Source organism: Antechinus flavipes, chromosome 3 (genome assembly GCF_016432865.1).
Source record: "Antechinus flavipes isolate AdamAnt ecotype Samford, QLD, Australia chromosome 3, AdamAnt_v2, whole genome shotgun sequence".
In the NCBI taxonomy this organism is placed as follows: domain Eukaryota; kingdom Metazoa; phylum Chordata; class Mammalia; order Dasyuromorphia; family Dasyuridae; genus Antechinus; species Antechinus flavipes.
This window is the reverse complement of record NC_067400.1, coordinates 306,682,915-306,695,178: the sequence shown is the minus strand read 5'-3', so window position 1 is coordinate 306,695,178 and position 12,264 is coordinate 306,682,915. Positions and strand designations below refer to the sequence as shown.

General features: G+C 34.4%; 1 long non-coding RNA gene across 1 annotated transcript; it reads right to left on the bottom strand.

The window, feature by feature from the left end:
• Nucleotides 1–320: 320 nt before the first annotated feature.
• LOC127557937 (uncharacterized) lies at nucleotides 321–9,075 on the bottom strand. The gene is made up of 2 exons (XR_007952668.1): nucleotides 8,837–9,075; nucleotides 321–531 (listed from the first exon to the last, which is right to left on the bottom strand). It is a non-coding gene; the product is annotated as an uncharacterized LOC127557937 (long non-coding RNA).
• Nucleotides 9,076–12,264: the final 3,189 nt, after the last annotated feature.

Below are 12,264 nucleotides of genomic sequence, written 5' to 3'. Positions count from 1 at the left end.
TTCTCTTATGCTGTGAAAGTGCTGTTAGACAAAACAACTTCATTTTTAATCTGGATGCAGTTAAATTATGTTTTTTTTAAAAGGATGTGATAAAATAAATACTTTTAAAATGTTATGTTAAATATTCAATGAGATATTTTGTTTTGAACATAAAAACAATTTTATTACATAAATAAATTTCTATTTGGAAAAAATTGGCTATTGTGAAAATATTTAGGATAGTTAAAAATGTAGCTTCAATGTATTAAAAATGAACCAATTATCAGGTATTTGCTGTATGTTTTGTAATGCCGGAGAAACTGAGGCAGGAGAGAGATTAGAGAGTTTTTAATATTTTATTAATGGGAGAGTAAGATTGACTGGACAGGACTCATGTCTCAGATTATCCAGTCAGACAGAGATAAGTATACTGGGACCAAGGAATCCATATTGGTCCCAGGGCTGGAGGACCCAAAGAATCCAGCGTCCAGCATACAGCTGCCAGCCGCCATTCTCCAGCAATGAATGGAGGAACCCCAACTTCTTAAATACCTTTTTGGAGACAAAGAAGAGAAAGGGAGGGAAAGTTTTTTTAATCAGGGAGGGGAAGCCAAAAAACCTAAAAATTCCAGAGACAAAGAAGTAAAGATATCATGGGTTGGTCTTGGAATATTCTAAAGGAATATTGTAAATCCATAAAAGAATCAGGAGATCTACTCTTTTATCTTGCTAATTCATAACCCGAGAGCGAATAATCCTTAGTTTTACTGGGTCAGAGACAGAACAGTTAAGGTAACTGAGACAGGGAAACTGAGTCAGGACAGTTAAAGAAAACTGTGGCATAACAGTTTGAAGCCCCAAAATATGTTTGGTTTTAATTTATAAGTAAAGAATGAATGAAATGTTAAGTGTTAGGGGAACATAGGTAAAGTTATTCAAGCCCTAAATTGCGGTTAGTGAAATTTTGCTATTTGAGGCAAAAATTCCAGGAATTGTAATTTAGTATTGTTTTCAATTTTGATAATAGGGACAATTATCTGAATTGTCATGAAGCCAATAAAGGACATGTGCTGCAGTGTGGGATTGACTAAAAGTGGATGTCTGTGTCTGGAAAAAGTTTTAGAAATAGCCTTGCCATAGCCTAAGGTAGGATCTTCTTGACTCTACTTCTCCGTTATTTTTTGTTATTTTTTTTTTTTCTGAAAAAGAAATTTCTAAGGGTAGAAACAACAAATGATAATATAAACTGAAATTCTCGAAGTTTCAAGACTGGAGAACCAGATTTAAATGATTGTACTAAATTGTATTAAGGTTTGTTACTAGTAGAATTATATAGGAACCCCTAGATTTGGAACCAGAGAGGCAATTTGCTTAGTCTGTTGCTACCCTATGCCATTTCCCTTCACACAGCTCTAACAAGGTGTAAGGCTTCCAGTTTTTTCTAGGACTTGAAAGAGCCCTGAGCACTTGGATTCCCTCCCCTACCTTGTCAATGAGGAAAGCAGAAAGAGGGAGGGAGGGAGGGGAAGAGCCATGACAGAATTAGCAGGATCCACAAAAACAGGTGTGAAAAGATGAAGCACAAAGCAAACAATAAATCTCTTCCCCTCTCTCCCCCACTTAAAGCTGTACTCAGAATATAGCCAATGAAGTCCAAGAAAAGACCAGATGATTGATTACTTGAGACATCTGGAACTCAAAATGTGTTGACTAAATGGACATTGAGAATGAGTTACTAGACTATAAGGATACTTGATATAATTAACATTGATCATAATTGTATTGCTTTGTTCTTTTGTTTCATGAGGTGTGCATTTCAGATTTTTTGGCTACCTTGGTGATATGTGAATCTCTCTTCTCAAAACTAGTCCATTGTGATCCTTGAAGCAGTTTGATCTATAACCTGACATTAATGTAACCTGGCTTAATGTAATTATGATTATGAATTTATGATAAGTCTTATAGAATTGGCATATAGAATAAGTGATCCATGGAGGGAATGGGTTGTCCACTTCTCCAAAAAGAAAAAAAAGAGAAAATTGAATGAATTTAAGGGATTAGGACAGCAAGTAGTTAATAGTAGAAACTGAGTAAACCATACTGACTTCATCTTGTGACTCAATCCTGGAACTAGCTTAGTATCTATTCAATTATAGGTTTAATCCAACTTTTGTCTTGGAAGAAAATTGTATTCAACTGGGAATTGTGGGAAATTTTTGTTGTATTGTTTGAATCTTGCCCTATGTGGCTAGCAAACTGGATCATCTCTGTATGATGTTTAGAAGGTCTTAACCAAAGACCTAAATTATACTAATCAGAGACTTTTAGTCAGATCCAAAGTATGGATGCAAAGAATTTTTTTACAATTGTACATCTTAAGCAAATCATATCTAATCTGGCCCAATACTGATCAATTGATTCTTGTTACCATCTTACAGATATCTGGAGAGTGAGACAGTTTTCTGAATTCAAGAAATTACAACTGTCCACTCCTCTTCAATCTAAGGACCTTTTGATCAGGTTCTTCTGAGTATTCCCAGCTGCAAAATTTGAGGATGTAGAATCCTGGATCATCTAAATAAACCTCCAGTTCCTAAGTGGACCATCAAACCTGTCGAGGACCTTAAGGTCCACTTCAAGTGGCCCTGAAGCTTGTGACATCTTGAGGACACTGCTTCCCTAAGACTCCAGCATGGGTTGAGTATATGGCACACCTGACTACCAAACAGTCACTTTGTATTTTCTTTTGTTCCTGATTCTTATTGCTTGCCTTGTGCTTTTTTCTTTCTTTCTGCTTTCCTCACTGACAAGGTAGGGGAGGAATCCCAACACTGCTCAACACTCTGCTTCTAGTCCTAGAAAAAATTGGAAACCTCATACCTTGTTAGATCTGTTCAGAAGGAAACCACACAGGGTAACAGATCATGTCTCCTTGTTCAGCACTGGATTCTATAGCCATCTTGACCAAAAAGGGGGAATATGGAAATATTCTTCAGATTAATATGCCTATTTTCTATGAGTTATCTTACCACAGTAAGAGGTCTGGACAGAGTAAAGGTTTGCCAAAAGGAGCCAGTCAGGAGCTTGCAGAGAGTCAGTCTTGTTCACTCACAGATATCTTTGCTGGTGTTTATTCACTAATATGAGCTTGTACCCCACAAGTAGCCCATTTGTGGTCCACTATTCCTACAAAATATTCTGCTTCTGTGTCCCACCTATTCCTAGAAAAGATTGTCCATTCTTTTCCCCAACTCCTCCTCAAACTCCTTTGTGGTTTTCAAGAATAAATTTCTTCTGCCTCTCCTAGACTATGAGTTCCCTTATACTTTATACTAAGGTACCTTGATACTTGTGTTTGATATTCCTCCTAATAAAACTTTTCTGCTTTCAACTCAGCTGAATTCCTCTGCATTCTGAGAAGTGGACTTCGCCCAGTTGACAACACACACACATACATATTTTTTAAAAATTCCTGGATGTTCTATTTTATCCCACAAATAAATGTAATTTCCTACTGTTTTATTTTTTATTAAAAGATCAAGATGACAGATCAGGAATAGAATGTATCTAATAAGAGTTATTTGTAATGTGACTCAAAGTTGAGGAGGTTTATTTCTGGCTATAAACACATGATAAAATCCTGGAAGAGAGAATTAAGATCAAAGAAGATAAGGTAGTTCTAGAGTTTTGTTTCCCCAATCGATCTCCAATTCCTTTGCATGGGAGTTCCAAATCATTTTCAGATTTAGGAAAAACTGAGAACCCTGAGATCCTGATAACTTTTATGGAGATTTTTTTTTGGTAGACTCCCTCTTGAAATGTTTTAGGGCACAGATTCCCCATAATGTAAGTAACTAATTTTCAAGGACTTTTTCTTTCTAAGTCAGATAAAGACTTTGACAAAGAGGTATACTTTATGGTGAAAAGGAGTAAGTTCCAAAGACAAATTAAATGCCAGTGGCTGCTAATTATCTGGCTGACTGTTCTATGTTCTAAAACATATCAGTGCCAAGAAATGATGACTTTCCTGAAGAGAAAAAGTTGGCCATAGCCAGTGATCTGAGAACTGACATATTTTTCCTTCTTTTATAGGTAGAAAAGCAGGTGAAAAGTTTCTCCTTATATTTGACTCTTATATTTTGAAGGGTCTACCTTCCTAAAACTCTTAGTATTAGGTCCTTGGCCTCTAAGCTAAAAAGGATAATGACAAATACATTCTTCCTCTTGGCTGATAATTCTATTAGAAGATTCTATTAACTGCTTCTGGTTCTCCTCCTACCCATCTAACTACCCCATAGTCTTTTTTGCTGGATCACCATCTATATAGATGCATATAGAACCCTAAAGTTCTATTCTTGATCCTCTTCTCTTTTCACTGTATACTCTCTCACTTGATGACTGTCACATGGGTTTAATCAAGTCTCTTGTGCAGATATATCCCAGAAATACCTATCTATTCCCAGTCTCTCTCCTGAGCCTTATCATTTAATATTTAATTTATATATGTCACTTAATATTTATTAAACACATACTACAAGCCAGACACTATACTAAGTGCTGAGGACACAAATAAAAAAAAAAAAAAATGGCTTCTGCCTTCAAGAAGCTTACAATTTAATGAAAGGCTACACACAGACAGAAGCTGAAAAGTAGGAAGGGAGGTACTCCAATATTAAGTCAGAGAAGTTCCAATGCATCCAGGTAAGAAATGAGTTGTGAGCTGAGCTCACTGTTTCTATGGAAGTTTTGGTGTTCTAGGCTCTACACTTCAGAGGCACAAAGGGAAGTGATGAAGTGGAGTACCAGGGCTGATTGGATCTTGGGCAATAATGAGGTTTTCCTGATAATGAGCTTCTGAAGCAAGATGAGCTCAGAGATGTCCCAGAGTAGGGCAGCCAGGTGAAAAATAAAAGAGTCCTATACTCACCTCACTCCTTCAATGTAGATTAATTGCAGATGTGACCATTTCACTCTGTTATTTAATAAGCGCTAGTGAGTGGCTTCCTATTACCAGTTGGATCTAATATAAACTCCTCTGTATAGCATTTAAAGTCCTTTACAGTATGGTTCCAATCTTTATTCCAGCTTCATTAAACATTACTTCTAAAATCCTATTCACTACAATCAAACTGAAATAGGATTTTTTCCCTTTTTTTTTCTTACATGCAATACTCTGTTTTCCATCTTTGTAACTGCTTGGAAAACCTTCCCTTCCTTACCTCGGCCTCTCAGAATCCAATATTTAAGGCTCCAGAAATACTTGTGCACTTTTTGTGAAACTTTTCCTGATCCCTTCAAAGACTAATGCCCTTCCTTCTTAATTACCTTATATTTTGTATTTATTTTGCATATACTTATATAATATTATGTTTATAAGAAAAAAAATCCAGAATTGAAATTAATTCAGAAAGAAAGCAGAGAAAAGAGTTAGAAAAAGTGGCCCACTCTCCCTAAATTATCTGTAAGTTAAGGATTCAAAGGAATAAGGAAACAATAGATGACTGACCCGCAAAAAGGCAGTTTCCAGATAAGATAGGTGGATTACTTGAGAGATACAATAGGAGAAAACTCCTTAGAGTCCTTCAATCAAGCTTCAGATCTGGTCAATAAGTTAGATGCTGAGTTAAATATTAAACACAATTGGTCCCTAAATAACAGATATGATTTCCCAACCATGCTAGGTTCTAACAATAGAATAATGTTTTGCCACAATTTCCCGCTTTGGGCAGTTATTCTTATTCAACAATATTCTTATATTGTGCAGAAGCACAATTACAGAAATGGATAGCTAATGTAAGATTTTAAATAACCTGAGTCACTGCTCATTTCCCCATTTTTAGTTTGGTGTCATAAAAATTGAACAAACTTAGTTAAGTAGAATCATAATTTCATTGATCCCCTAAGGAAACTAACTCAGGTTATACATTAAACTATGTTTAATCAATTTATTTCATCTTGAGTCTCAGCTGTCCCGTGTAACTATCAGATAGTTGGAAACATTTTCCTTTAGAAACTCAAATCAGATTATTGCAATTGTTGTTCAGTTGTTTTCAATTTATAATATAAGGATGTTGGGCTGTAAGCTCCCCAAAAAGGGAAATCATGACAAAACATTATTCCATTGTTAGAACCTAACATGGCGGGAAAACCAGACTGTTTGGGGTTTTCTTGACAAAGATACTATAGTGGTTTACCATTTTCTTCTCCTTTACAGATGAGGAAATCAAAGCAAACAGGGTTAAGTGACAGAGCCAATAAATGTCTGAGGGCAGATTAAATCCAGGCCTCATGCTTTATGTACTGTGTCCTAAGTTAACAATAAATACCTAAAATCCTTATATATGCTTTCTTGTTTAAATTCATCTCAAATCAAACATTATTCATCAGAAATTAAGAAAATAATCATATTCTGTGATTACACATATATAGTAAATACATGATAATTCATACAAAACCCAGAAAGACACTGGCTACAATAAGTCTTGAAACTGACGGATATACATATTTAATGGTATTGCATATTGACCCCAAAAGGCCAAAATAAGATTTTAAAAACTTGGATCTATCAATCCTTATTTGTTTCAAAATTTTAACTTCAGTAGAGTAGAAAGTTCAAGTCCAGGTGTACTTGCATACATTTTATAAGCAACGGCCAAGCAATTTATCAGATAAAATTTATTCTTTATAAAATAAATTTGTGAACATCTTTACTTCAATTGTGAGAGATCCTGGTTCTCATCAGAACTTCACAACATTCTTTCAGTAACTTCTCTCAAAGTGCTAATCAGAATCTGTAACCTTGCAAAAGCTGAAGATTCAGAGGAAAAAAAATCTGGAAAGTCCTTAAAGAATTCAGATAATTCACAAAGTGTGCAGTACTTTCTCAAGATCTAAGTAATTGTTATTCATGTTAAGGAAAATATACACAAATACTTGACAGTAATCTTTTAAAAAAATATAATAGTTTCTATCAAAAAGGTGTTAGTTTTCCAGCAATACAATTGTACTATCCTCTGAGTATCAATTTTCAAATTAACAGCATTTCTTATACAATGATTTTCCCAAAATCATAATATAAGAAAAATTAGAAGCCTAACAAAAGCATACATATTATAAATTTTTAAACATACGATAGAAGTTTTTGCCAATTGTTTTTTGTTGTTCAGTTGTTTTTCAATCATGTCTAACTCTTTGGGACCTCCTTTAAAGTTTTCTTAGCAAAGAAACTAAAGTAGTTTGCCATTTCTTTTTTCAGTTCATTTTACACATGAAGTAATAGAAGCAAGTTGGAAAAAGTGATTTGCTTAGGTTCATACAGCTAGTAAGTATCTGAAGCCAGATTTTGAACTTATAAAAATGAGTCTGACTCCAGGTTTGGCACTAAAAGCCTATTAAATAACATTAATTTGGTTGAATACATGTCCAAATCATTTCACAAAGTAAATCATTTCATCCAACTATTAATTTGTCACTCTATACTAATCACATTAAAAAACTAGTATAGAGTAATTATACGTTTAATTCTTATTTCATACATATCACCTTAGTGCCAATTAGCAAGTGTGTTTTTCATTAAGGTCTGAGATCTGATCTACCAATAGAGGGTCAAACACCATAATTATCTCACTACAAATGAGACTACATTATAAGTTAGTTTTAGGACAAACTCAAATCAATTTCAATCTGGACCTCCAATTACAAATGGTAGCATTCAAAACCTCAGTTTTCCCAAAGACCATTAGCTGTCAGCACCTCAAATTATAGAGCCCACTCACTGCTTTCAGTTAGCTCTATTCCTAAGATTTCTAGTGGGAGTCTCACATTCTCCTTCTAAAAATATTTCAGCATTTATAAAAATCTTCAAACCATAATTTAGAAATTTGCAGCAGAGATATTACACTTCAATTACAAAGTTACCCTCTAATTAGTTTATAATGGCATACAATTTTACAAACCAGGGAAGAGTTTTCTTTCCTTGCTTGTCTGATTTTATCTCCATAATCCTCAGAGCTGACGTGACAGAAAGTATCTTACAAGTTTTTTCTTTTCTTTTTTTTCTCTTCCAAAAACTTATCTCCTACTGAAATTCTTATTGGGACAGAGAGTTTAGCATCAGATTACAGATAGCGAGAAGAAACTTCATTAATCTTCCCCAGTATTCTAAACTCTCACTGAAATTTTTTTTTACAGCAACTTTGGGGCTGGCTGCATTTTCCTCTTAAAAATCTTCCGAGATACATAATCTGCAAATAATACTAGACATAATACAAGACAAAGATTTTCCTGAGATGCTTATAGGGAGAATATAAAAGGGAAAAGAGGGATTCCCTACTATTAGGATATGAGCATCAGGTTCTCTAATGATTCAATTTTGGATAACAGTTCATTTAACTAATACAAGAATGAGTTTCTCTCATTAATCTAGGGTCATTCTGAGTGAATGAGTGTTACTTAATGTTAGGTCACCTCTTCTAGTTTGCTCAATCAACTTAATAGATAAAGATTCCCTCCCTAGAGATCATGTGGTTCAGCTGATGGCCTTGTGTTTGTTGTCTCTAGTACAATTACAGACCCAATGTTTAGCTTATTTTCTAATAGTCACAAAAGGGTAGAAGTACAGGAAGAAGAAAAGGAGAAAGAAAAGAGAAAGAAATACTGAAGGACTGGCTCAGTTAACAAATGGTGGCTCTTGATTGATGGGCCCAAGAGAACTATTCATTGGCTTATAAGGATAATCATGCTAGTTGTAACCTTCCTTGAGTAATTTCCCAGGACATGAAAAGTTCTCAGTCCAAGAACCTAGCCCGGAATTAGAGACAGCTCAACTGTGTTCTACCTGAACCACTGGGGTACTCACCCATTTCTTGTTTTGCGGAGTAATCTCATCTGGGTCAAAGTCCAACTCTAGGATCATCCTTCAGACAATGGCACCAACTGTTAGCTGAGAACAAAATCCACAACCGACATAATTTAGAAAGATGTTTATTAAAGAGTCCAGAAGAGTCAGAAAAAGGATGACCCACTTCAGTGACTGTAAGTTACACAAGATAGAGGATTGAACCAAAGGAATAAGGAAATAGTAAATGATTGGGTAACACAGAGGCAGTTTCCAGATGACACGAGTTGCTTGAGATATTTATGAAAATTCCTTACATTCCTTGAAGCACCAATCTTCAGATCTAACTGGGCTTCTGGCCAGCATGACCCAGGATCTAAGTTAAGCATTAAACCCATCTGGTTTCCAGGGGATCTGGTTTTTCAACCATTTAGGACTAGGTTCAATCGCAACCAAGTTTTTTCCCCACAGTTTTCTCTTCTGATAAAATGTAAGTTCCTCGACCAGCAGGATGAATACAGAGAGGACTGGCGAAACTTACATGAACTGATGCTGAGTGAAATGAGCAGAACCAGGAGATCATTATATATCTCAACAACGATACTGTTTGAGGATGTATTCTGATGGAAGTGGACCTCTTTGATAAAGAGAGCCTTAATTGATCAAAGATGGACAGAAGCAGCTACACCCAGAGAAAGAACACTGGGAAATGAATATAAACTGCTTGCATTTATGTTTTTCCTCCCGGGTTATTTATACCTTCTGAATTCAATTCTCCCTGTGCAACAAGAAAACTGTTCGGTTCTGCACACATATATTGTATCTAGGATATACTGCAACCCATTCAACATGTAAAGGACTGCTTGCCATCTGGGAGAAGGGGTGGGGGGAGGGAGGGGAAAAATCGGAACAGAAGTGAATGCAAGGGATAATGCTGTAAAAAATTACCCTGGCATGTGTTCTATCAATGAAAAATTATTAAAAATAAATAAATAAATAAATAAATAAAATAAAATGTAAGTTCCTTGAAGGCTGGGGCTGTTTTATTTTTGTTTTTTGCATTTTTAGTACCTTGTACAATGCCTGGTTCATAGTAGTTGCTTTATAAACACTTGATTAATTGATATCAAACTGTAAAGTATGCAACTAAATAAATTCTTAAATGTAACTTTTTCTCTAAATGTATATCTTAATAAGAGTTGCTTGCAGTTTAAGGAGCTAAAAATAAGTAATATTCTCAAAATAGTTATAAAAGAATAGATTAAGAAATTCAAAAGAGGTTGAAAAATAAATATAATTAATACACAAAATAAAGAGCTATTTAAAAAAACCTATAAAGTAATAAACTGAAAAGGAAAGTTAGGAAAACCAATTGAAAATTGAAAATTTTCAAATATACAATCACAATGAATAGTGATAAAAAAATTTTAAACATCACAGTTATCAGTTATATAACAACAAAACTAGAGATATAAAATAGTATGTATGCATATAATACATATGAATACACACAGACACATATCTACATATATAAAGTATCCAAACTGACAAAATAAAAAATAGATAAAAGTAAAGCTATTTCAGAAAAAAATAAACATGTTATCAATAAACCACTGTTTAAAAAAAAAAAAAAAAAAAGCATGTTCAGGACCATATGTGTTCAGGAATGAATTCTACATAGTTAAAAAAATTAATTTTGATGCTATGTAAATAGCTTTCAAAAATAAAGATAACATTTGACCCAATTCTTCCTATAAAGTATTATTAGAGATAAAAATTAATATTACTTCTGACCTCTCTTGTATTTATTTTATAATATAATTATTATGTATGCTGCATTTATTTTTAGAAATATCAGTATCTGCCTTAAAAATGCTGTGTATCCCTACTATCTGAATTTGGGTTAAAAGGCATGATTGAAAGGCAGTATTTCACCTAGAGAGAGTGAAATGGACAAATCCCTCCTTTCCACCTCTGGCCAGCAGAAGAAAGTTTGCTCAGCTAGATTGGGGGATTTCTTTTTCGCTTCAAAGGGCCGGCTCAACAATGCTCTTTAGGATGTCTGTTCCGGGAGGGTGGTACTGAGAGGGTGGTACCCGATGCCCTGGTGGGATTTCTCCTCTTATCCTGTAAAACCCCCTATCTTCCTGTTGTAAAATGCGAATCACAGATTAAAATGTAACAAGCTCGAATAAAAAATGTTTATAAGGCTGTCTTTAGTTCTGTAAGGGACGGGATTCGATTAGAACTCCATCCCGAGCTCGGTACCAAATAAATTCTAAATCTTCCTCATTGCGGCTGTCTTGAATTTTATTGCCTGGACTATTTCAAGAGGACTGTGGGAACTGAGTGTGGATCACAACATAGCATTTCCATTCTTTGTTGTTTGCTTGCATTTTGTTTTCTTTCTCATTTTTTTTTTTTCCTTTTTAATCTGATTTTTCTTGGGCAGTAAAAAATATATATAGATATACATACATTTAACATTTTAACATGTTTATTAGATTACTTGACTTCTAGGGATGGGGGAGGACAGGAAAATTTGGAACCAAGGTTTTGCAAATGGTTTGCAAAACCATTATTATCCATGTATATATTTTGAAAATAAAAAGCTTTAATTAAAAAAAAAAAAAGAAAGAAAGGAGTATTTATTATAGCTTTCAACTAGCCTACCCCGCCCCCCCAACTTCTTTGCTAAACAGTTTAACCTGGGGCTTCTACTTTATTTACCTGTAAACAAAAAACCAGATTAATCTGGGTCCCCAGATAGCTTTCCTAGCCTTATCTCTCCTGGTCAAAATTAGAAGTGGTTTCCTCTTTTCATGGGCACAATTCTGATTGGGATGGTTTTAATTTTCTAGCCAAGATCACTAGAAGCAATTGAGGCCCATAAATCAATGAACACTTCTTAAATGTCAGAGAGGGCCTGATGTCATCCTTCAAGGTGAACCCACTTTCTACAGGTCTCAATAAAAAATATTTTTTTTCCATCCCATATGGTCCTTGGCCTTGCTGAGGTGGTTGAACTCCCCCCCTTCAATAATTATAGCAAGTCATTGTTAATAACCTATTATCTTACTTTGAAAACTTGCTTTAATGTCAATTTAAATATTATAAAATTATTAAATATTAAATATAATATTGATACTACTGATGCAAAAATAAGATAAAATACTTTTGAATAGAATACAGCAATATAAAAATTTTTCATAATTGTCAAATTTAATTTAAGATAGTTTAATATTAGGGAAATAATTAACATAACAAATTATAATAATGTAATTGAGAGTAAATAAATTATGCAACCCAGTCCCAGAAGCAAATGAAAGGCTCTATTTGCAGGCAATCTGTGAGGATACTTAAGGAGCTTGCTTCTTTCTGGAAGTTTGTGAAACTATGAAATAGAGGCCCAGCTCTCCACTTTAGAACACAAGAAGGTATTTTGTCAC